Here is a 24,782-nt window from a genome sequence, read left to right as displayed (position 1 = left end):
TTTCGGGACCCCTATCTCAGGCAGAATTGGCTTTCCTTAGCAAAAAAATTATAGAGTTGTTGTCATGGTAAGATGTCAACACTATCTACGAAGTGGCACTAAGCCAAATTAATCTTGGAACTGGATCTAAGGTTGGATTCCCTCCGATAGTTATCGTGTCTACAAACCATTTTAGTTGGTCACCTCGAACAACCCTTCAAGTGCTCTTAGCCGATAATTTTCAACTTTTGTTAGTAAGGTAACATATAGAGTTATCCAATATAGTCCAAAAGTACTATAAAAACCCATTATATGCTAATGATTTTGTTGCTGGAAAATATCTGCTGCAGACAAAAGACCTTCTAACGGACCTTTCAGAGGTCTTCCTTGATAGAGGACCCTTCCTTAGTTAGATGACCTTAGAAGATCCTTCTATAGATAGAAGACATTTCAATGGCCGTATACAGACACAAGAACTTTAAAATATATTCTTTAGGGGGAGGACCTTTCAGAGGTTTTCATTATGTTGGAGACCCTTAACTTCTATAGTCAGAAAAAAACTTTTCAACCTTTCTATAGTCAGAATACCTTTTCTACAGGTAGATGTTTTAGAGCTTTTGGTTCAGTATGTCTGCGTGGTCAAAAATAAAAGCTGTGAACTGGACTTCAAGGAGTACCTTCGGCAAAAATTTCAAGTCTATATTCGAATAACCTTTAAACACTACTTAAGCAATGTTTTTGAACTTTTGTGAGGGAGGCACTCGAAGATATTCTCGAATATAGATGCTTTTGGAACTAGAAATTTTACGATGAGCAACTCAGGTACTCATATTTGAAATTTTTGGTGAAAAGTAACGACATATATTCCACATTCCATTCTGATCTATGTTTGGAAGAGACATTACAAAATGAAAAGTTTAAATCGAATCGGTTATTCCTTTCATACGCACAAATTTTAGCGAACATTTTTCAACATTTGTGGGGCAGCATTTGGATTAAATTCGTTCGAGGATTATCGCGTGCACGTGTCAGACAGATGAAGTTTATTCTCTTTAGTTGCAGAATATTCCGAATTGGGATAAACATTTTGTTTAGGTTCTTTTCTATTTTAAGTGAGGACCTGATCTAATCAACCTGACCATATACTCGTATTCGGTCATTTTCAGGATCTGCAAGATCTGGTCAATGGTGGAATTATACGGTATAACACTGTATTTGTAAGGTCGAATTATTTCATGGTCAAGTCGTATATCCTTTCTTGTTTCAGGGACAAAGAATGTTTATGTTCCAATAATCGGTTATGCGTTCCTCCTCACATATGGCGCTAATTAGCTGATCCGTACGCCTTATAATTCTGTCGCCTTCAGTTATGCACAATTCGGCAGGCTCCTACGGCCATATTATTCTTCAGCATGTTTATTGCTGTCTTCATATCATTCTGACCTGTCGGTGTGCACTCAGTACCATTTTCTGGGTAGTTCTTTGTCGTTTTCAGTAGTGTCCCAACAGTTTGTACAAATGTTCTTTCCAGAGGATAGACACATCCTAACAAAACTATACAGTTTGTTTCAATCGTTGGTAGAATTTTCCAACTTTATTTTGACTCCTTTACTTGTCGATTTTTCAATATTATTCCCCTAATACATTTATTTGGTTTTCCTGCTACACTCCTGGTCAAACCATGAGTTGCTTAGTGGATACCTCTGGTATCGAAGTATGAATTTTCTAGCTGTATGAATGGAGTGGATAATACATTGCCACTGTGCTGATATGTTATCGGAAAGTAGAGTGTTTTCATTAAGAATTGGGCAAGTGGCGAGGAATATGATGTGACTATCTGTTGTGATTGCAGTTTTCATATGTACAACTTCCGCTTTATGTCTGTTCGTACTTTATTTGCTACATTTAATCGGATCTCTACATTGTGCATACTTTTACCTCGCAGCACAAATTAGAGATCCGAGTCGATTTTTGTTCCTTGGATCGATCGATCGTTCAACAATCACGTTCGATGAAAGACTGCCTTCAATCACACTGTGATCAATTTGGTTTCTTGTTCTTTGCGGCTGTCACCACGTGCCTTATGAAATTCGAGATGCTTAAATATGGCTGCAAACGAAAATGTTTGTATGCAGATGCGAAGTCTATCAGACTCGTCAGATGTTTCATTTAATTTGGGGACTGTTGGGACAAGGTTCAAATTTTGACATTAAAATCGCCGGCGATAAACTCGTCTGCTATAATTTTAATGCCATGGGTTGGCCACCGGTAATATGCTTTTTTCCAAGCACGCGGAAAGTAAATATTTCGTCTGCTCGTACTTGTCTTCATTGAGGCATGGGCACAGATCATCTTCTATATTTCTTTCAAAATGGATAGTATCAGTATTATTAAATTGACAACACTCCTCCATAAAGATGAAAAATTAACCGAACGTAAGTAAATCTAAGAAGATCCGCCCAATGGAAGCGAAGTAAGGCGGAAAATGCTATCTCAACGTCACTAACAAAAATCGTGTATATTGTTCACCAGACTAGGACACCGGCAAAGTTTTCGGTTTTTTTTTTTCAAAGTAGAACTTGTTGGGTCTTTCGAGGAAGAAGCAGAGTGGGGGCTTAGCACAGTCTTCTATTTGTAGGTCAGAAGGCTGAAAACCACGTCTTGCTAGTTCAATGCCCATCAACATTGCTGCGCCGTTGTACCCAACAAAATTTGATAACCCCACCACAAATTGTTAAACAAAAGATCCTAATGCCTTTAGAGCAGTCAGACTATCCACATATACCGTGACCATTCTTACTACAAAAACTGTCATCCCTACTAACAGCTCTAAAGCTAATCGAACACCGCAAACACTTCTGTCTGAAACTTCCGCAATATTTTGCAGTCATTAAACATGAATTATGGCGCACGCCCAACGATAAAAATCAAAAAAATCATGTCATCGTTTTAAAAATTTAAAGATGTAAACCGCTTTAAAATATTCAAAATTTTTCGAAACTCAACTCATTTTTTCCATTTTTCGCGGTTCTTAAGGAGAAAAAGCCTCACAAATTTTGAAGAAAAAAAAATGAGAGAAAAATAGTTATATTCTTAGCGAATTTATGAAAGAAAGGACTATTATTAACGCCTTAAGTTAAGTTGAATCATTTATTAAACCTTCATTTTCCTAATTATGAAAATATGATATGAAAATATTGGACAAAATGAAAATATTTAATATGTATGCATGGATTTCCTTAAAGTTTTAGTTACTTTCGAAAATTCGCAAGAATGGCCACTAGTACCAAATTGTAGCCTAGCGTCTGTAGCATTCAAAACTGTAAAGACTTTTTGCGGAAATTTGCGGTTTTGGCAGTTATGACCAAAAGTTTAACTCCCTTTTTAGTTGCTGAATTTATATTTTTTGGAATATTTTTAAGTAATTTTACTATCCTTTCTAACACTTAGTTTCAATATAATGTTTTTGTGCTATTAGCGATTTCTATGGTTATGGTAACTTAGTGCTGTAATGAAAACTCGCAAAAGAAAAAAGATTTGGGGGTATTCACTTTAACAAATAAGTTATTTTATTTTTGGGACAACCTAATGTTGGTCCACGCCAAAAACTGGAGATTTTCCCCGCGCTTAGAACCAAAAATAAATTATTACAAGTAATTCTGCAGACAAATTTGGTTAAATATTATAAAGTACCAGATGGTAACCCTATATGGAGGCTGTGGTCAAAAGTGGACCGATATGATATTTCTTTATAAGATAGTGTTCTGAAGTCTGAGTTCATTATAAGAACATATTCGCTTAGAATATTTTGTTAACATCTGCCTGAATAAATCGATATAAAAATCATATAGGGCGTATACCATATAATGGACAAATACTGACAATTTTTCGAAGGGAGGTTTACTAAAAAACTCTTGGTACCGGATTACAGCAAATTCGGATGAAAAATACTTCAATTGAGAATGATTCATTTCATGACAATCACGCGAAATTTTGGACCTAGGACCTCAATATTTTACTTACAGTGTTTTTAGACCACTATGACCCATTGATAACAATTTTAGTTCGATATAATATTTAGATGTATTTTTGTCACACCTTCCCATGTAAGTGCCACCACTGTAGCAGTGGTGAGTAATGACTCCTGCAGCAATCCTAAATCCTCACTTGCTAAGAGAGAATAGTGAAGCAGTTGTACGTCCTGAGATTACTGGCCAGACCAGGTCCGCCCTGTCAGATCCTTACGGTCTTCTCAAAGTAGAACTTGTTGAGATTGTAGGTCAGAAGACAGAGAACCACATCTTGCTAGATCAACTACTATCTCAATCCCCTCAAAATTAAAGTGTCGTGGTACCCAACCACATGTAACAACCCTACCACAAGGATTTAAGCAGATTCTAATTTAATAGTAATGGACCCTGATGCCTTTAGAGCAAGCAACCTGGTTATGGCCTGGTGATCCGTCTACCTAAAAAAATTGTCATCATTGCTTCAAAGCATTCAACACTGCAAAACTTCTGCCTGAAACTTTTGCAATATTACGCAGTCATTAAACATAAATTATGTCACTCTTTTGTATTTCAAACCATTTTTACAAAATTTAACCCCTGAAAGCATTGACATTTCACCCTTATTGTAATCTATTAACTTTCGAGAGCAAAAGGTTAATTAAATTGAATTTGTTGGTGTTGTTGCAGCTATTTTCAATAATGCTGTTGACAGTTGATGGCGCTTAAAATGCATAAAATATGTTGGCGCACATACACATACTTGGATGAAAATATTCGTAAAATTACTAGGAGAATATTCCTTTATGCACTGTAATGCATATGCCATTGTGTGTGTGTCCGCGTTATTTCATATGCATATGCGTGTTAATTGAATATATACATAATTTTCACAAATAGTGCCAGTAAATAAAATTTGTTAACATTTCTATTATGAACACAACAACAGTGTGGAAGTAGTGACACAGCATATGCATGTATGTAGGTTTGTGTGTTAAACTATGCCACCAGGTGTTGTGCATAACTTGGCATGACTGCCTCCATTGCAAATTAACACCTTCCTTCCGCATGCCCTGTGCAGCAATGTTTGCATTTTCACTTGGGGGTAAAATGTGCATTCACTTTAGCCGTTCATTATATTTCCGAGCTAAAACCTGGTTGCGAGTCTACCATACTGATGACTGGAAAAGGGAGAAGGGAAAATACGAAATGTGTGTGAATGTACACAAAATTAAATACTCTCCCTTTTTCACACTTGTATAGTCTACAAACGTTTCCTGTTTCCGTTTAACGTCACACACAGGAAACTTAAAGTTCCGTTACCAACAAACTAGGCAACGAAAGAAAATAAATTTAGTTTTGCTCGTTCGTTCTTTAGCAGTTGTGTCTCTTGTTGTAAGTGTATGCATGGATGTGTGTGTGTCGGTGTTTTTGTGTGCTGCATTTAAATGTCAATATATTGTAAATGCGCTTTCAACTGCACTGAAACTGAACTTGCGAACTTTTATCAGGACTAAAAAAAAATTATAGTTGCTTAAACTAAAGCAAGATAACGAATAGAGAGATAGCGTTTGGGGGAAATAGTTAAAGTATTTACTTAAACTGGTGAATTGAAAAACCATGTCAAATAATTTCCTTTTTTAGATAACAAATGAGTGCACTTTATTTTCATTTAATTATTGAAGACAATGTCATTGAATTGAGATGGTTTAATGAAATTGAAGGCTTAAGATTTATACCATGACTTAGTCAGCCAGGGATCCATGTATTAAAAGGCATTTCCTAAAATTGTCTTAAATTTTGTAGAAAAACTTTTATCTACCAAAGAACTACAAAAAGAGAAGAAGAATCATAGCAAAAGAAAATAAAATAAAATTTATTTTTGTTTTTCTTTTGATACCCAGCCAATCAAAAAATATACACCAATTTCCCCATGGAGACTATGGCGTCAAGTACAATCACAACTTAATTGTTAAACTCATCATCAAAGTTTTCCTCCACTTTTCGATTTGGAGTGCGGTTAATCACTTTTTGAGGCGTTCAATCGAATCCATAACTACGAAAAGAAAATGCCATTAAAAAAGTAATTTTATTTTTTTTCTTGTTGTAATTTTGTTATTATTATTATTCGGTTAAAAATGACATTTTATCTTTTCATTTCAAACATTTTTGTTTCCCACTGAGATTTGAAGATAAAGGTCAAAAATTTCGTTTTTGGTTTTGTTTTGTTTTTTTTGTTTTTCTCCGGGGAATTGGAATTTTCTAGTGTCAATGTATGATGTGGGAAGGATGGTTTGTCTGGCGAGTTAGTAGTGGCAGAGAAAATAAATCAAACACCAAGATGTAAGAAGAATTCGATTTTATGAATTAATAGTGGGTTTAATATTGGATATTAAAAAAATACCTAGGAAATTTTATTGCAACATAATAGGCACTTGATGTTATACAATTGACTTGTTAATTAAAGTGACCACACTAATAATTAAAATTACTGCTAGAAGAGTGAAATTAAAAAATTAGTTTAAGCTTTAAAGAATTTAATAAATTACACTGTGAACCGAAATTTTGGGGGGTGGAAAATTCCTTTTGGGGACGAAAGCTCTTGGTGAGTATATTTTTTGAATATATTTTTGAGATCACATTTTTTCAGCCAAATCAAATGATGATTGTTTTCGTAGATCATTTTGACCTTCTATCTCGCTTCCTTCAATGTCCTTTTCGTCCTTTATTTTAAGAGCCGCCATAAAAGTACCACAAGATGACGTTTTTCAGCTTCGAAATGTTCTGCAAAAATGTCGCTCAGAAAATTTTAGGTACGGCTCTCATTGACAACTAATCGATTTTGTCGCGTTTTCATAGTCATTTTTTACATTTACCCCTGTTTGCTCAGAAAAAAACTGTGTTTTGTGTTTTTGTATGTTCTGTAACGAATATACAAAAAAACAAAATATAGTATTTTTCTTAACAAAAACAGGGTAAATGCACAAAACGCCCACGAAAACGCGACAATATCGATTTGTTGTCAATCAGAGCCGTACCTAAAATTTTCTGGCCGACATTTTTGCATAACATTTCGAAGCTGAAAAACGTCATCTAGTGGTACTTTTATAGAGGCTCTTAAAATAAAGGACGAAAAGGACATTGAAGGAAGCGAGATAGAAGGTCAAAATGATCCTCGAAAATAATCCTCATTTGATTTGGCTGAAGAAATGTGATCTCAAAAATAAGCTAAAACAACAGCGGACAAAGATATAACGCTAATATCTGAAGGCTTATAGGGTCTCCAGCAAAATATATATCACGCCATATCTCAAAAGTTCGACTCACGGCGGATCTGTCCTTCTGGGTTCTGTATATACTCACCAAGAGCTTTTATCCCCAAAAGGAATTTTCCACCCCCCAGACTTTGAGCTCCATTTTGTTGCACAGTGTTATTAATGGGCTGTCTACCTATGATATATGGAGTCTATCTATGGCAAATGCCTTAATAATATTCCAAGCCCTTCACAATAATAAATCCAAGCCCTCAGAACTACAAACTAAACAACTTGAAGTCTTGGAATATGCTGAGGACGTATGCCTATTTAACCGAGTAACAAGCCAAGTGCAGGGAAATATCGACTCCATTAAAAAGTATCAGTCAGCTGTGCTGACGGAGATATACCCCCATCCACTGACCAAAAAAAAAAAACAATAGCCATTTTAATATGTGCCGCTTGGAGCTTGGACCATTATCTCAGGATGTATTGACTTACTCCGGAAAAAGATTGTACCGTTGTAAATGAGGCCGCTGGAACAACCTACTGAAAAAGAATCTAAAAGATGCGAAAAGAGCTCTTAAACTTCACTTCTTTCGAATTTTGTGTGCGAGGTACCCGAAGGCGTGGACCGATATAGCCCATATTCCAACCTTATAGATGAGTGGATGAAATGATATGATGTGCAAAGTCTGCACTAATCAGAAACTACCTGCGAAATTTATCTTGCGAATTTGCCATGTTGATTGGTGCCGTCAGGGTGTCTTGGAACATTTAGGCAAATATGTCAGGAAATATGGACATGCACAAGAAAAAAATTGTACCGTTGTAAAGGGAGCCGCAAGGAGAAACTACTGAAAAAATTTCAGGACGATCCGAGAGGAGCTCTTAAACTTCACTTTATCCGAATTATGTGTGGGAGGTACCTGAAGGAGTGGACCGATAAGTCCATATTCCAACCTGATACATGACTGGATGAAATAATATGATGTGCAAAGTCTGCACTAATCAGAAACTACCTGCGAAAATTATCTTGCGGATTTACCGTTTTGATTGGTGCCGTCAGGGTTTCTTGGAACATTTAGGCAAATATATCAGGAAGTATGGACTTGCGCAAGAAAAAAATTGTACCGTCGTAAAGGGAGCCGCAAGGACGACTTACTGAAACAAATTTCAAAACAATCCGAGAGGAGCTCTTAAATTTCACTTTATCCGAATTTTGTTTGGAAGGTACCTGAAGGAGCGGACAGATATAGTCCATATACGAATCCGATCTATATCTGGAAGGTATAATATGATGTGCAAAGTTTGGACCAAATCGATTGCTCCCTTCGAGAGTTATCGTTCACAACATTTTACAGACAAATTTTGAACTTTTGTGGGGGAGGTACGCGAAAGAGTGGACCGAGATGGCCCATCTTCGAACTTAAACTATGCTTGGACAAAATATTACGATACCCAAAATTTGGTTCGAATAGGTTGATCCGTTCGAGAGTTATCGTGCGCACCATCCAGCCGGACGGACGGACGAACATGGTCAAATCGACTCCAAATTGTCTAAAACGAATTTCGTCCAAACATACTTGGGGTCTAAAACCGTTATTTCTATGAGGCACATTTTTGGTCGTATCAAATTGTGTATACCCTTGCTAGCCTAAAGACTGAGGGTATAATGAATCTCGTTCAGTCGAGCTAGAAATCAATATTTCAAGCACTAAAATTATGCCGGGTGCCACCGTGGTGCAATGGTATGCACACCCGCCTTGCACGCAGAAGGTCGTGGGTTCGATTCCCCGACCAGGCAACATCAAAAATTTCAACGGTGGCAAAATACCCCTCAGTAATGTTGGCGACATTTCCTGAGTATTTCAGCCATGTAAAACTTCTCCATAAAGTGGTGTCGTAAGGCACGCCGTTCGGACTCGGCGATAAACAGTAGGTCCCATATCATTGAGCTAATATGAATCGGGGTGCACTCATTGATATGAGAGAAGTCTCCCCTGTCCCGTCTGGGATGTTTGTGGAACAATTATTATTATTAAAATTATGCCGGTTGGCTATGGAGCGAACCCTTCTACACACATATAGGTGTAGCCATCGTAAGGGTAGACAACCTAAATTACATTGATATTTAAGTAAATGTAAAGGGTGAGCTGAAGAGGACATCAATATTCGACCAAACAAAGTAAAGGCTGCTTTACGTATACTTCGTCCTATATGGAGATCCCGACAAATTTCAACTCATACTAGGCTTTGTATTCGTCGAATATTAAGTTGATGCTGTTATATGGCTATGAAATTTGGAAACTTACAAGTGCAATAAACCTTTACACACAATTATTTGCGGCATATTTTAGACATATGACATATAGACAGTTGAAGTATTTTAACAGAAATGGCTTTGGATCGGTCACACGCTTCGAAGGCCGGCTGAACACTTTGATCGACAAACGTTTTGTTGCAATCATCAGGCAATTAGTCGGCGAGTTGGTTCACCAGTTAAAACGTGGAGAAGGTTGGAGGATGCAGAAGCAAGCTAACAATTCATGGATTGACATCGGGCAAACATCGCGGATCAGAGTTCTTCATAAAAACATGGTTGACACCCTACGCTCCACAAGGAGTCAGATGAAGGCCAAATATGACTTCTTGGAAGCAGAATGTTCAAAATATCTAAGAAATTTTTTCAGGAAGTGATTGCCCACACGTACCGCAATTTCCATTAAGATACGTTGGACAACAACTTGGGGTACTTCCCTCAGAAAATATCAAAAATTGTGCTTAAGTGTTGTTTAAGGGCTATTCAAATATTGGTTTAGATTTTTCACCGAATATTGTTCTCGAGATGTTTGACCTGAGGAAATAACATCTCGGCCAGTGTGTCACTTCAGCAATTGGTCTTTATTTTTTACTTTGGAAGCGGTATTTCCCTTATTGTTTGCTCCAGATTCTTTTGCTCCGTGTCGGGATAGGAGTTCTGTTGCAGTCGTATCAACCCCAGGTCTAGGTCAGTGTCGGGGAGAAACAACGAAGGCCGTGAATGTGTACATTCATGAATTGTTGAGGTCTGACCCTCCTGAGAAAGTATAGCGATAGGGATTATGTTGTATCGTGCTGCGCCAACTTGATATTCAGTGGTCTTCGTGGGAAAATCAATTAGATCGAGGATTTCATAGGTCGGAAAAATATAATGGTCCCATCAGGATTAGATGCGGCCGCCATAGTTCGCCTGACATATCTAACGTGTCACCTGGTCATTTCCATTGGGTCGGACCACCTCCGTTCGTCACATTCCTGCTGGTTGAATACCTAAAATAAGACTTAGGTTCCCAGCAGAGGCGAAGAAAGTTGCGAATTAGGATGATAAAATTCGCCGTATAAACCCTAGCCATCGCATAGTCAGAGATCTGATATTGGAACTCCATAGATTAGTCGGTGAGCACTAATAGAAAAATTGGCTAGAACATCAGAACCCAGCCAAAAAATCGTTACTAAATAAAGGGGTTTTATGGGACTTTTCGGTAGTCGTAACTACTTACAAAACCTCCTAATAACCCATTATTTTAACATGGGCATGTCGTACTGAATTACTAGTTTTTATTTTATGACCACTAGAAGTGGAAAAATGTGATAAAAAATATATATTTTTTTTAGAACAATAGAGGTGGAATTTGGTTTCAATTTCAACACACTTCATAGCTGTAGGAGCCTTCTTTATAGTCGACAAATAGGTGATAGGTGTCGATTTGCATCTCTAGGGTCTTCTCTAGGATTTGCCGCAAGGTAAATATCTGGTCAATGGAGGATTTGCCTGGTCAAAAGCCGCATTGGTATGACCCAATTATTTCGTTGACCGTAGGCTTTAGTCGCTCGCACAATATGCACACTATCTTGTAGGCAACAGGGAGAAGACTTATGTCCCTATAGTTAGAGCATACGTTTAACCGGGTACGTACCTTTGCTGCAACAAGGTGGTGGTCCGAGTCTATGTTTGCACCTCGGAACGATCGTACATCTAGCACGCTCGAGCAATGTCTTCCATCCATCACAACATGATAAATTTGATTTCTAGTTTTCTGATACGGATACAGCCAGGTGCCCTTATGAATGTCCAGATGCTAAAATCTGGTGCTGCTAGCTACCATGTTTTTTGTCGCTGCAAAGTTTCGTAGTTTCAGAAGATTCACTGTTCAGACTGAATTTCCCTACAGTTGGGCCAAAGATATCTTCCTTTCCAATTTTGGCATTAAAATCGATTAGTACAATTTAAATGTCATCTGCAGGACAACGGTCATATGTTTATTCTAAGTGCTCGCAAAATATATCTTCGTTCTGTTCGTCCTTGTCCTCAGTGGGAGCATGAGCGTAAATAAAGCTGATGTTGAAGAATTTTGCTTTTAATCGAATTGCAGCGAGTCTTTCATTCACTAGGGTGAAGCTGGATAACATCTGGTTTAACCTCCGACCAACTACAAATCCGCAACCACACTCATGCTTTATGTCATGGCAGCTTTAATAGAGTGCGTCAACTTTAGGTGTTGCTGTGACGCTTTTCACAATCCATTTTATTTCCTGTATGGCACAAATGTCGGCCTTGTACTTTTCAAGTACATATGTCAATGCGTAAACTGCACCTTCTCTATAAAGAATGCGAACATTCCAGGTGCAGATTCACAGATCATGGTCCTTAAAACATTTGCGGGGATCGTCAACTTTAGAGGGAATTATTTTTCTTTTCTTTCGTCTTCATAGTAGGCTGCTTTTTCTAGGGGAGTGTTACAAAACCGACGCCGAAACCCAAGTTTTTAACGTCCTTATGGGTGAACGCCCGGCACATGTTATCTCGCTACTTACGGGTGTTAAATGCAGCTCCACAGGTGACACCACGGGGAGGTCTGTGTCCACTTGAGATGAACGAGGGGCCAGGATAAATCCTGGGCTTGGCCATGTTAAAGCCGGTCCGGACCGTTCCTTGGATACCCCCACAGAAATTCAAAATTTTGCTGTTCGGGGAAAGGGTTTAATTGTTTTCCGAAGTTTACCCTTGTGGTGATCATTACAACGATATAATTTTTTCTTGAGTAAGGCTTCCTGACATAATTGCCAAAAAGCCCACAAAACTAACGGTAAAATGGTTGTGGCCACACATCTACTGAAGGGATGGCTCTAACACTTAGAAGTTACAACATGGATTTTATTTATTTATTTATTATTAACAATGTAGTAAATACAGAGTTAGTAAAAGACAAGATATAGCATTGGCTGCTGTGGCCATCAGCTATTTATTTATTTATATAATTTACCTTATATAAATATAAGATAAATTGGGAGAATAGCATTAGCAACTTAGGCCATCAGCTATCTTGGCCTATTTCTTTACGTAACTGACCCACAAAAGTTCAACACTATTCGCTTGAAACCAATTTATCGGATCGTGTCGAAATTTAGTAGCGGTTATTACCTACGATCGCTCTCACAACAGTATATTTTTATACCCTCAGCTTTTATGCTAACGAGGGTATATATACTTTCATACGGGCAAAATGTGCCTCATCGAAATAATGGTTTTAGAACCCAAGTATGTTTGGACGAAATGTGTTTCAGACAATATGGAGTTGATTTAGCCATGTCCGTCCGTCTGTCTGTCTGGCTGGTGCGCACGATAACTCTCGAACAGATCAACCGATTCGGTCCAAAATATGGCTTTCGTAATATTTTGTCCAAACTTAGTTTAAGTTCGAAGATGGGTTATATCGGTTCACACCTTCCGGTACATCCCCCACAAAAGTTCGGAAATGTTCGGAAAATTTGTGCACACGATAACTCTTAAAGAAGGTAACCGATATGGTCCATGCTTTTCACATCGTGAAATTTCTACCAGACTTAGATGAGGATCCAATATGGACTCAATCGATCAACTCCTTCGGGTACGACCCACACAAAATTTCGAAAAAGTTCATTGTAGGACTTGTTCTCGAATCGATTTGATTTTTGTTGTAGCAACTTGTATTCACTGCTTCCCATACGACGCTATAAGTTTCATCAGGGGCAAGTCCATACTGCCTGGTGCTTATAGGTCCACTCCTTCCGGTACTTCCCCCACAAAAGTTCGAAAATATTCGCTAAAATTGCACGCGCGATTTCTCATAGACGTAGCAATCGATTTGGTCCAAACTTTGGATTTCTAGATATTGTCGAAACTCAGTTTATGTTCAAATTTGGGCCCTATCTGTCCAATCCTTTTGGTACCACCCCACACAAATGTTCAAAATTTGTGTATGGTTAAGGGTCTGTTCGGGGATCCTTTGGACATTTTTACCGATGGTTTTCCTAGTGGCCCTGTTTACAGCGATACTATGTTTTTCGTAAGCTATTGTGATAAAAAGCCCTATCTAACGTTATCCCCGCAAATTTTTTAGTTTTAATCCTATAAAAACATAAGTTTTTTGGGAATAAAGTATTTCAATTCACACAGGCTGAGGGTATATCTCTATCGGCAAAGCCGACTGATACTTTTTTACTTGTTTCGTGAGAAGGCAATACTTCCCGAGATATACTCACGAAATATCCAAATAATTAGGGTCACTTCTCCATCCACTCCTTTCCCTACATGGAATCTTTCTTGTTTCTATACAGCGCTACCATTTTATTCTCCGAATGACCCGAAGGTGCTAAAACCCCATCAAAACGGTATTCTCGTAATATATGTAGTATTATGGACTTTATTCTTTATTGATAATATATGTTAGGGTCTCTTACCCCATAAATGTCTAAAAATTTACACTGGATACTGTGAAACTTCTTATGTCACCTACGACAGTTCTGTTTGTTTTTAAAATTAGGACTCCGCTCATGGCATATTTAGGTACATTACTCTTGTTATCGTATTCTGTGTTTATATTTGGTGGATTTTTAGCAGTCGACAATGCCGACTGATTCTTTTTTTTGCATATTTATATACAATATTTCCAAATTTTTGCTGTGATAACTCTGTATCAAGTTTACAGTTCTCACTACCATTACAAGAATTAATTTGAAAATTTTAGAAACATCACTTAACATACCTCAGAAAGGTCTTCTGCGTATAAAAGATCTCGGAAAAGAATTCCTCAGATGGTCTCAGTAGATAGAAGACCTGAGAAATGTCTTCTGTTTCTTATAATTCGACATACTGCAGCTGCCATGAGCCAAAGGTTTAAAGTTCACAAATCTCTCAGCTCTTTAAAGAGTAATTTTGTTAAATGTTTTTATCCATTTTTTTCTCTTCCTTTACACATTTTCTTCCATCTTTCTTCTTTTATCAATTTAGTGTAATCTTTTGCAGGACCAAATGTTAATTGACAGCTTTAAAGGAGAACTAATTACCAAAGGGATCCCAATGATCATTTCGCATACAATTCATTCATTTTAATTTTATATGACACAACAGCAACAACAACTACTACTACTCAAAGGACCAAAAGCAAGCAAGGGCAAAAACAGGAAACTCAAACTAACTATCTAATGCAACTAGCAACAACAACAACAAAACAACTAATGTCTGATTAAAGGGAAACTATTGCAAAACTTGTTAAGTGACAACCAAAGGAAATGCTGGCAAAAATGCTCCACAGCATGCCAGAAGCTATACATGGCTGCTAGAAGAATGGTGGCTTAAAGGCAAAGTTAAATGTTCCACGAAGAAACAACTACTTCTACTAATACAGCAGGAAAAACAAACAACTAAACTAAACTTTCAACTCTAAAGGACCACATTAATTTAATTAACAACAACAGCTTAAAGAGTATAATATAAAATAACAACAACCACTAAAACAACAAATAAATCTATTAAACTTTTGTAAATTATCTACAAATACATTAAACAAGAAAAAAGCAAAAACAAAAAATCCAGGAATGAAAACCATACCAAGGACCAAAACAAGGATTATCACATTGAACAAAAAAAAAACTACAACTACATAAAACGGGAAACACAATTCAATAAAAGAATTTTAAATTAAGTGTACAAAATAAAATAACATAAACATTAAATGCATTTGGTAAAACAGCTTTAATTAGTTAACTAAGTGACCAATCTATAACAGAATTACAACAAAAAACAACAACTATAAAAATATAGAAAAAAATATACCTTAATTAAGACAAATAAATATAGTTTTACTTAATAAGCTTTTAAACTAACTGGAAATAAAGCAAAAAAACTATTTGTCAATTAACTCTTTGTATAACAAACCAAAAAAAAAAAACAAAACTAATTATGATAAATGCCTATCGCGATTAAACTATAGACTGTAAATAACAATAACTTTGATTTTTAATATTTTAATACTAAAACAACAAAGATCATCTTTGTTCCCACGTTTAAACAAATCGTACAACGCGTTTCTTCGACGTCTTAAAGATTTTTCAAAAATATAACAAAAAGAGCTTCAGGTAAAACACTCAACTGAAATACTCACCGAAACAAATTTATGTGATACTGGGAGTATCAATTGTAAAATAAAAATAATAATTTAATTTTTATAAAAATAAACTGTAAACGACTTGTATATAAAATCGATTGTATTTATACCACACACTACCATCTGATTTTCAAACATCAACATAATTTTTTTTAACTGTGATTAAACACCACAGCATAGTATTGGCTTACATATTTTATAAAATCAGGTTCAAATTTCAAAATAATTAAAACAAATATTATTTTCAAAGGGAAGCCACAGCGGTGCAGTTGTAAGCACGCCCACCTTGCATTCAGACGATCACCGATTCAATCTCTTAGCAGAACATCAAATTTTTTGGCAGTGGCAAATCCCTCAGTGCAATGCTGGCTTACCTTTCCTTACTATTTCAGCCATGAAAAACTTCTCTCTCAGCCCAGACAAGACAACAAAACATTTTCCAACCGTTTTTAGACTCATCAGTTTAATGTTTGCCTTAGTTTAGATATAAGAATGTGCAGCGATGTAATAATATAGTGAATAATATAGACCTTTTGCCCATTGGTCATTTAGTGTTGGATAGGTTTGAAGATGATGAAAAAGTGTATCATCATAATAAAGGCCGCAACCAATTTTAAACAAATTCAAACCAATCCCAGACATGCGACATTTTTAAAGTTTTTTTTTCGCACGATTTTAGATAAACATTTTGAAGTTCTGTGCCGGGCCTACCCGAAGGAGTCAACCGTTATGGCCAATCTTCGAATTTGATTGCAAATTCGGTTAATCTGTAGTGCGATTCTCTAACTCATTTGTTGAGTTACCGACGAAAATCGGTAAAATTAAGATGCAAAATTATGAATGGAAAGGTCAACTAAAGTTGACAATGAAAAGTTCAACTAAAAGTTGACAGTACTCTTCCTATCGGTAAAACTTTACTTATTTAGCTGGCCCATTACAGAACATTTGTTCCATAGGACGAACTATAAAAAAATCTCCATTTCTCTCTATTTGTTGCTTCGCACTCTGGAATACCGTGCCTTTTCATCTCTTCATCCACTTGTTTGCGCCATCTATTCCTTGGCCTGCCAATTCTGCGTGCACCGCCAAGCGGTCCGTATTTATACGCCTTTTTAGCGGGTTCATCATCGCTCATTCTTATGATATGGCCAAGCCAACGCAATCGCTGCATCTCGATACGTTTAACTATATTGATGTCGTTGTATAGCAGATACAGCTCGTGGTTCATGCGTCGATATTCACCGTCAACCCAGATTGGTAAGTAGATCTTTCGAAGAATTTTTCTCTCAAACACGCCAAGCACTGCCATGTCTGCTTGCGCAAGTACCCAGGCTTCGGAGCCATATATCAGCACGGGTAGTATCAGTGTTTTGTAGAGCGTTATTTTTGTTTGACGAGATGTGGCTTTGCTTTTAAACTGCTTACTTAAACCAAAGTAGCATCTGTTGGCCAATACAATTCTTCTCTTTATTTCACAACTGATGTCGTTTGTTGTGTTTACGGAGGTGCCGAGGTCGACGAAGACTTTTACTACCTCAAAATTATAGGAACCAACTTCCACGACACCATTAACTTTGTCTTCTCACCGTTTACCGCCAGAGCCATATTAGCAGATTCTCCTTCGACCTTCATAAAGGTATCGGTTACTTCTTTTACTGATCGTCCCATGATGTCTATATCATCAGCATAAGCAAGTAACATGTGGCTATTGGTGTAGATTGTTCCACTTATTTTGACGTTTGCCTCTCGAATAACCTTTTCCAGCAGGATGTTGAAGAGATCACACGAGAATCTGTCTCCTTGCCTGAAACATCTTTTGGTACAAAATTCTTCGGAGAGGTTATTTCCTATTTTAACTGAGGATCTCGTGTCAGTTAAAGTCATATTGCAAAGCCGAATGAGCTTTTCGGGGATACCAAATTCAGACATGGCCTGGAAAAAAAAAATTTTGATACTACATCAATGATTTTTGGTACACAGATTAAGAAAATAATCTGCATTCCAAATCTGTTTTCGTTACTAACTTTGATCGTTGCGCGCAAAAGATATGACCGTTTTAATTATGATAATTAGAAAAAATTCTAAAAAAATCGCGGCTTAATATAGTTAGCTGTTATATCCTATTATCGTTAACTGAATTCGTAACCTTTGCAATGATGCAAAAAATAATCGCAAAGTCTCAATGGATTCGCGAAAAATCAAATTTGTTAAATAATTTCACGTATTTACAAACATATTTTTGAAACAATAGCGCTCATACTTACGAAAAATATATAAAAAAATTATAACAGCATCCACACATTTTGAGGAATAAAATGAAACCTATGTTGTGAAGGTTGGAGCTATAGTATTCATGTTATTTGCAAAAATACGAAGAAAATATTAGGAAAAAATTAAAATCATATTATTCTAATTTTATTTTTTTATGGTTTTATAGGAAAAGTTGGAGAAAAAATGTTTGAGTTCTTCGGCATTTTCGTGAAAATTTCACGCAATAATGATGATATTCCGTTGTAACAAATTTTTCACTTATAGTTTTCCTATTGGATAATATTATTAGAACCTTATATTAAATCACAAGGAATTCCAATTGTGGCATAACGTTAAAATAATGTTATATTGAATATTATAACATTTGAGACGCATAAAAACCGCGTAATTATGAAAATGACATGATGCGCATCCGATTTTCCAACACAGCGATTCAATCCCTCTTATTTGATGTACAGTTTGTCAAATTCTATTTGGCGGCCACGATGTAGCATCTGCTGCATATTAGGGTGCAAAATACTGTAAAATGGTCATAATTTCCGCGAAGTTCATTTACATTTTATGCGCATCCGATTTCAATAATCACCATTAAAAAATACATCATTCTATGCCGTTTCAATGCGATCCATCAAGAACCGTGGTTGTAGCATCGCACTCAATTTTTAGAAAAGATCTATTATATCTCTGGATTTACGAGAGTTTTTAAATATCTGTTTTCGCACAGTTTAAACACGCGTATCGATCTATTTATTTAAGTAGAACTGACACATCCAAAACGCGTTTTAATATGCGATATTTTCAAAATAATTTTTTGCAAATTTTCGAAATTTGAGGGGTATCATATCCGCCGATCTAGTGGTGGATTTTTACGCGTCGTTGCTTGTTAGATTCAGAACGTAAAAAAACTAAATTTACGCGGGTTTCCACGGAAATCGAATGACGTTTGTAAAAAATAGGTTTTTGAGAAAAATTTACGCACAAAAATTTCGTGTTTGGGCGCAGATTTCTGTGATCCTGTGAGGACTACACCCTCATGTTATACATTAAAAAATGCGAAATCGCGAGTACTACAATCAAATAATAAGCTTTTAGGGAAATCCAGCTGCGCGTCCCGATTAGAGCAAAAATTCAAAAAACCCCATTTTTCAGGTTTCAAAATGTCAGCATCAGTTTGAGGTAGATACAGTGGATATATTAAAAAATCATACATTAGAAACTTCAACTCTGAAGTGTACTCTTTAACTTCTCCTTTGAGCATTAAGCTCTACATTGTGTTGTAAAACAACTAATTGGAAAATAACATAATGAAACTCGTTTAATTCAACGATTTTTCCGATTTTTTACATTAGTACGACCACAGCTTCCGCTCAAATTATTATTTTAAGAAACCCCACGGTGAATCGGGCTAAAACAGTTTCTTTTACCGAAATGCGGTCAAAAGTTATGGTATAGTAAAACTGATCGCGAGTTACAATACCCCAGTTTCAACATAAGTTAATTTTCTACAAAAAGCTTGATATGTATATACCAGCAGATTGGAGAAATGTTTCTTCCATATCCTGAGCACACTATCTGTATCAGTTACCAAATTACCTTGCTGGTCTCTACAGGAGGGGGTGCCTGTACCAAAGCCATCAGTTTGATGCTTCACTCTTTGGTAGAATTTTTGGAATTCATTCTGGCTCCTGTACCAGGGTTGCCAAGTTGGTGGTTTTGCCGCTACTTGTGGTGATTTTTGGCATACAAAAACCACTGTTTAAGCAGGAATGTCAACTGTCTTAAGGTAAAAACCGCTACAGACCTATGGTGCGTATGTGGCTGTAGCGATTTTTATCTCGAAACAGTTGGCATCCCTGTCCTGTACATCTTGATTTTTTAACACTCCCGCTTTTCCATCTCTCTCTTTTTCCTGCGGAAAAGACGTTTCTCCTCTCTCTTTTTCTCCCGATATCTCTCTCGTGCGCTACGCGTTGCTACGGATTGTAAAGTAGCCCTATATGCCGCATTTTTCTCTTCGGTAGCAGCACGACACTCCTGATCATACCATGGATTCCTTGGAGGAGGTCTCTGGTATCCAAGTATGGATTTTGCGGCTGTTCGCATGGAGTAGGAAATACTTTGCCATTGCGCTGATATATTATCGGGATAAAGAGTGCTTTGATTAAGAAATTGGGCTAGTTGAGTGGAATATGCTGTGGCTATCTGTTGTGATTGCAGCTTACCGATGTCTAACTTTCGTGCTGTGTCTGTTCGTACTTTGTTTGCTACGTTCAACAGGGTGCGTACCTTTGCTGCAACTAGGTAGTGGTCCGGATCTATGTTTACTCCTCGGAACGATCGTACATCGAACACGCTCGATGAATGTCCTCCATCTATCACAACGTGATCAATTTGATTTCTTGTTTTCAGATCTGAAGACAGCCAGGTGCCCTTATAGATGTCGAGATGTTGAAATCTGGTGCTGCTAACTACCATGTTTTTTGCCGCTGCGAAGTCTATCAGCCTCATACCATTGTCAGATGTTTCACTGTGGAGACTGACGTTTCCGACTGTTGGGCCAAAAATATTTTCCTTTCCAGTTTTGGCATTAAAATCGCTTAGAATAGTTTTAATGTCATGGGCAGGACAACGGTCATATGTTTCTTCTAAGCGCTCATAAAATATATCTTTGGTCAATTCGTCATTGTCTTCAGTGCGTGCATGAGCGCAAATAATCGAATTGTAGCAAGTCTTTCATTCACTGGTGTGAAGCTGGAGACCAGGTGTTTTATCCCCGACCAACTACAAATCCGCAACCAAACTCATGCTTTATGTCATGGCAGCTATAATACAGTGCGTCACCTTTAGGTGTTGTTTTGACGCCTTTCCCATTCCATCGTATTTCCTGTATGGCAGTAATGTCGGTCTTTTATTTTCCAGTACATCTGGCAATGCGTAAACTGCACCTTCTCTATAAAGAGTGCGAACATTCCTAGGAGAAGGTTACTAACCCTGCGCCCAAACCCATGTTTTTAACGTTCTTATGGGTGAACGCGCGGCTCATTTTAGCTCACTACCTTTAACGGGTGTTAAAAACAGCTACCCCAGGTGACACCACGGGGAGGTCAGTGTCCACTTGAAATGAAAGTGGGACCAAGATAAGGCCAGGGCTTTCCCATGCAGGACCGTTCCTTGGTATCTTTCATCCCCTACGTCACCCCATCGGTAAAACTTTACGACTACTTTTTTACTGGTCGCTAACTTTCCGATGAATATCGTTAATTACCGAAAGTAGAAGTATTTTATTTTTATATTTGATTTCTCATTGAAATCGAGCTTAATGGTCAATAAAACATCTGAAAAAGGAAAGCCGACGATTCGAACCCACACACCCACCACTATGTGACATGTATGGTTCGCCTTCGGTAAAGGCTCTTCAGACATATCGGAAGTGGATTGACTTCGCTGTTTTTTAGTTTTACTGATTTTTTGTCGGTAACTCAAAAAATGAGTTAGAGAATCAAAAGTTCAAAGTACTATTCGGAAGGTTTTCTGTGCGTTAAATACCTTAGAAAAAATTTCAGTGTAGAAAAGACCTTTTAAGCTCTTTTGAAAACTATTCTATTGACAGATGGCGTCCGAAACGCCATCCGTGGATATACAACTTCAGAAAAATCTTCAATAGACATAAGTGTTCTGAAAGGCCTTCAAAATTTATGAGAGCTCTGAAGGGTCTTTTGAGGATAGAAGATCTCCGACAGGTCATTGCGAAAGGTCTTCAAAAGGTAGAATGTCTCCTAGATGTCTTCAATAGATAGAAGACCCACGTAGAGTCTCCTGTGCATAGAATACCTCCGATATATATCCTCAATAGATGAAAGACCTAAGAATCTTATTTTATAGATAGAAGACCTCTGAAAAGTAGTTTATAGATATAAGACCTTTGAACGGTATTAAATATATAGAAGTCCTCCGAAAGTTCTAAAAAAGATGCTGCACCTCCGAAAGGTCTTCAGTGGATAGAAGACCTCCTTCAGTTCTTCAATAAATAGAAAATCTTCGAAAGGTCTTCCAAATTTCGTTTGTGAATGGGAAACATCCAAAAATTCTTATGTGGATAGAAGAAATCCGGAAGGGTTGTTGTTCTTCATCAGTGAGAGGACCTCTCTCTGATTGGTTTCAATGTATAGGTGATATTTGAAGGGTCTTCTATAAATAAAAGACCTCCTAGGATGTGATGGATACCTTCGAAAGGTTAGAAGACCCCTTCCCCCGCGAAATTTATGGCAATGCGTGCCAAATATCATACTGATTATCATAGATTCAGGAGTATTATTTGATGTCGGACAACACGAGGAGAGCTAGAAAAGTTTCTGGCCTAACAATTCGCTCAAACCAAGTGTTGAATCACTTTCTACTGCGATTGAGACATCTCCAAAACATGGTTTTTGAACGATTCAACAGCATCTTCTCAGTTCGTTTTTTTATTTTCTCAGGACACTTCAGGCAAACAAATTGTAGTTTACCACTCATAATTAACCGTCCTATGTTTCTTAAGTCGTTTAGTAGACATATGGTTAGTTTTGCTAAAGAAACAGGCGACCATTAGCTTTGAAATGCTTCTTCCATAAACAACTTTCGTTGGATTCGGCTCGCCGTCAGAGTCCCCCACGATCGATTGCTGTGTTGTTTCGGGCTCCTATGCATAGATCCAAGATTCGTCTGTGACGATCGTATTAACGTAGTTTGAAGCACGGCGCTCGTATTAAATCACAACATCTTTGCACAAATCGACAATTGTCAAATTGTGCTGGATCTAACGAGAAAAACCCCATTTTTGCCAGCAAGTTGTGTTCATGCAATATCAAATGTTAGTTGGTGGTAGAAATGCCCAAGGATGCCTCTATTTTACGGTATATGTATAGCATGGCAATCTTGCATTATCCGCTCATGCACGGCTTATTTTTTCTGTTAAACGGCCGTTTTTTTGGACGATCCCCACGACCGAAGTTTTTAGCGAGTGTCGGCAACGATTGTATTCATTAAACCAGTTTTTCATAATGCTATAGGATGGTCACAAAGATTTAATTTGATCGATAAACTCTTGCCGTGACTATCCACGTCGAAAGTTGTGAAAAATGATCGGACGAAAATGTTCACAAGTAAATTCCATTTTTTTGCAAAGCGATTTTTTTCAAGTTAGTGTAAACAACACAACAAACGATCGTATGTCAAACTGTCCTGAGTGTGTCAGGCTAAAAACTGCCAAACTTTCCACAAAAACAAAATGCAAGTGCCGTCTGGCAACACTACGTGTTGTCTAGGCCAGCAACTTTTCTAGCTCTCTCGTGCTATACACATTGTTAGAAATCTTCTCTGATTTCAGTAGGCAACAATAAGCGTGGATTTTTTAAAATATCTTTAATAAAGAGGCTCCAAGGAAGACAATAAATGTGGATTTTGTAAAGATTTTAGAAAACTCCAAAGGCCACAATTCCCATGGATTTTTAACGATTTTTAAGAGGCTACAAGGAAGACAATATGCGTGGATTTTTAAAAGATTTTGAGGATGCTTCAAGGAAGACAATACAAGATTTTTAGAAGCCTCCACTGTCGACGATCATCGTGGAGTTTTAAAGATTATTAGGAGCCTAAAAAGGCGACGATAATCTTGGGTTTTTTAAAGATTTTTAGGAGTGTCCAAAGGCGAGAATAATCGTGGATTTTTAGGAGCCTCCAAAGGCGACGATTAATGTGGATTTTTTTAAGATTTTTAGGAGCCTCCAAAGGCGATGACAAGCCTCCAGAGTCGACGATAATCGTGGATTTTTAAAAATTTTTAGGAGCCTCCAAAGTCGACGATAATCTTGGATTTTTAGGAGCCTAAAAAGGCGACAATAATCGTGGATTTTTAGGAGCCTCCAAAGGCGACGATTAATGTGGATTTTTTTAAGATTTTTAGAAGCCTCCAAAGGTTACAATAATCGTGGATTTTTGACGATTTTTAGGGTTTTCCAAAGGCGACCATAATCCTGAATTTTTAAAGGTTTTTAGGAGCCTCCAAAGGTGACAATAATCGTTGATTTTTAGAAGCCCCCAAAGGCGATAATTATCGTGGATTTTTGAAGATTTTTAGGAACCTCCAGAGTCGACGATAACCTTAAATTTTTAAAGATTTTAGGAGCCTCCAAAGGTGACAATAATCGTGGATTTTTAGGAGCCTCCAAAGTCGACAATATTCGTGGATTTTTATGAGCTTCAAAAGGCGACGATTAATGTGGATTTTTAGGAGCCTCCAAAGGCGACAATAATCGTGGATTTTTAGGAGCCTCCAAAGGTGACAATAATCGTGGATTTTTAGAAGAAGCCAAAGTCGACAATAATCGTGGATTTTTGAAGATTTTTAGGAGCCTGCAAGAAGACGATAATCGTGGATTTTTTAAAGGTTATTAGGAGCCTTCAAAGGCGACATTAATCGTGGATTTTTTAGAGATTTTTAGGAACCTCCAAAATCGACGATAATCGTGGATTTTTTTGAAGATTTTTAGGAGCCTCCAAAGGCGACAATAATCGTTGATTTTTAAAGATTTTTAGGAGCCTCCAAAGTTGACTGTAATCGTGGATTTTTTAATCATTTTTAGGAGCCTTCGAAGACGACGATATTTTTTTAAAGTTTGAAAGGCCACAATTAGCGTGGATTTTTTTTAAAGGTTTTTAGGAAGCTCCAAAGGCCACAATTAGCTTGGATTGCTTGAAGATTTTTAGGAAGCTCCACAGGCCACAATGAGCGAGAGATTTTAAAGATTTTTAACCGTAGATTTTTA

At 37.3% G+C, this 24,782-nt stretch overlaps 1 protein-coding gene and 1 long non-coding RNA gene across 2 annotated transcripts in view; both read left to right on the top strand.

The window, feature by feature from the left end:
• LOC141406458 (uncharacterized) overlaps positions 1-15,492 on the top strand; it is a 202,731-nt gene extending 187,239 nt beyond the window's left edge. Inside the window, exon 4 of the long non-coding RNA XR_012413398.1 lies at positions 14,553-15,492. This is a non-coding gene — a long non-coding RNA (uncharacterized lncRNA). The remainder of the gene's footprint in view (positions 1-14,552) is intronic.
• SLO2 (slowpoke 2) overlaps positions 1-24,782 on the top strand; it is a 616,259-nt gene that overhangs the window by 262,951 nt on the left and 328,526 nt on the right. The window lies entirely within an intron of this gene.

Source organism: Musca autumnalis, unplaced genomic scaffold (assembly GCF_047663935.1).
Source record: "Musca autumnalis isolate F117 unplaced genomic scaffold, ASM4766393v1 scaffold_5, whole genome shotgun sequence".
In the NCBI taxonomy this organism is placed as follows: Eukaryota; Metazoa; Arthropoda; class Insecta; order Diptera; family Muscidae; genus Musca; species Musca autumnalis.
Note: the sequence above shows the minus strand (reverse complement) of the source record. Positions and strands in the feature narration are given on the sequence as shown.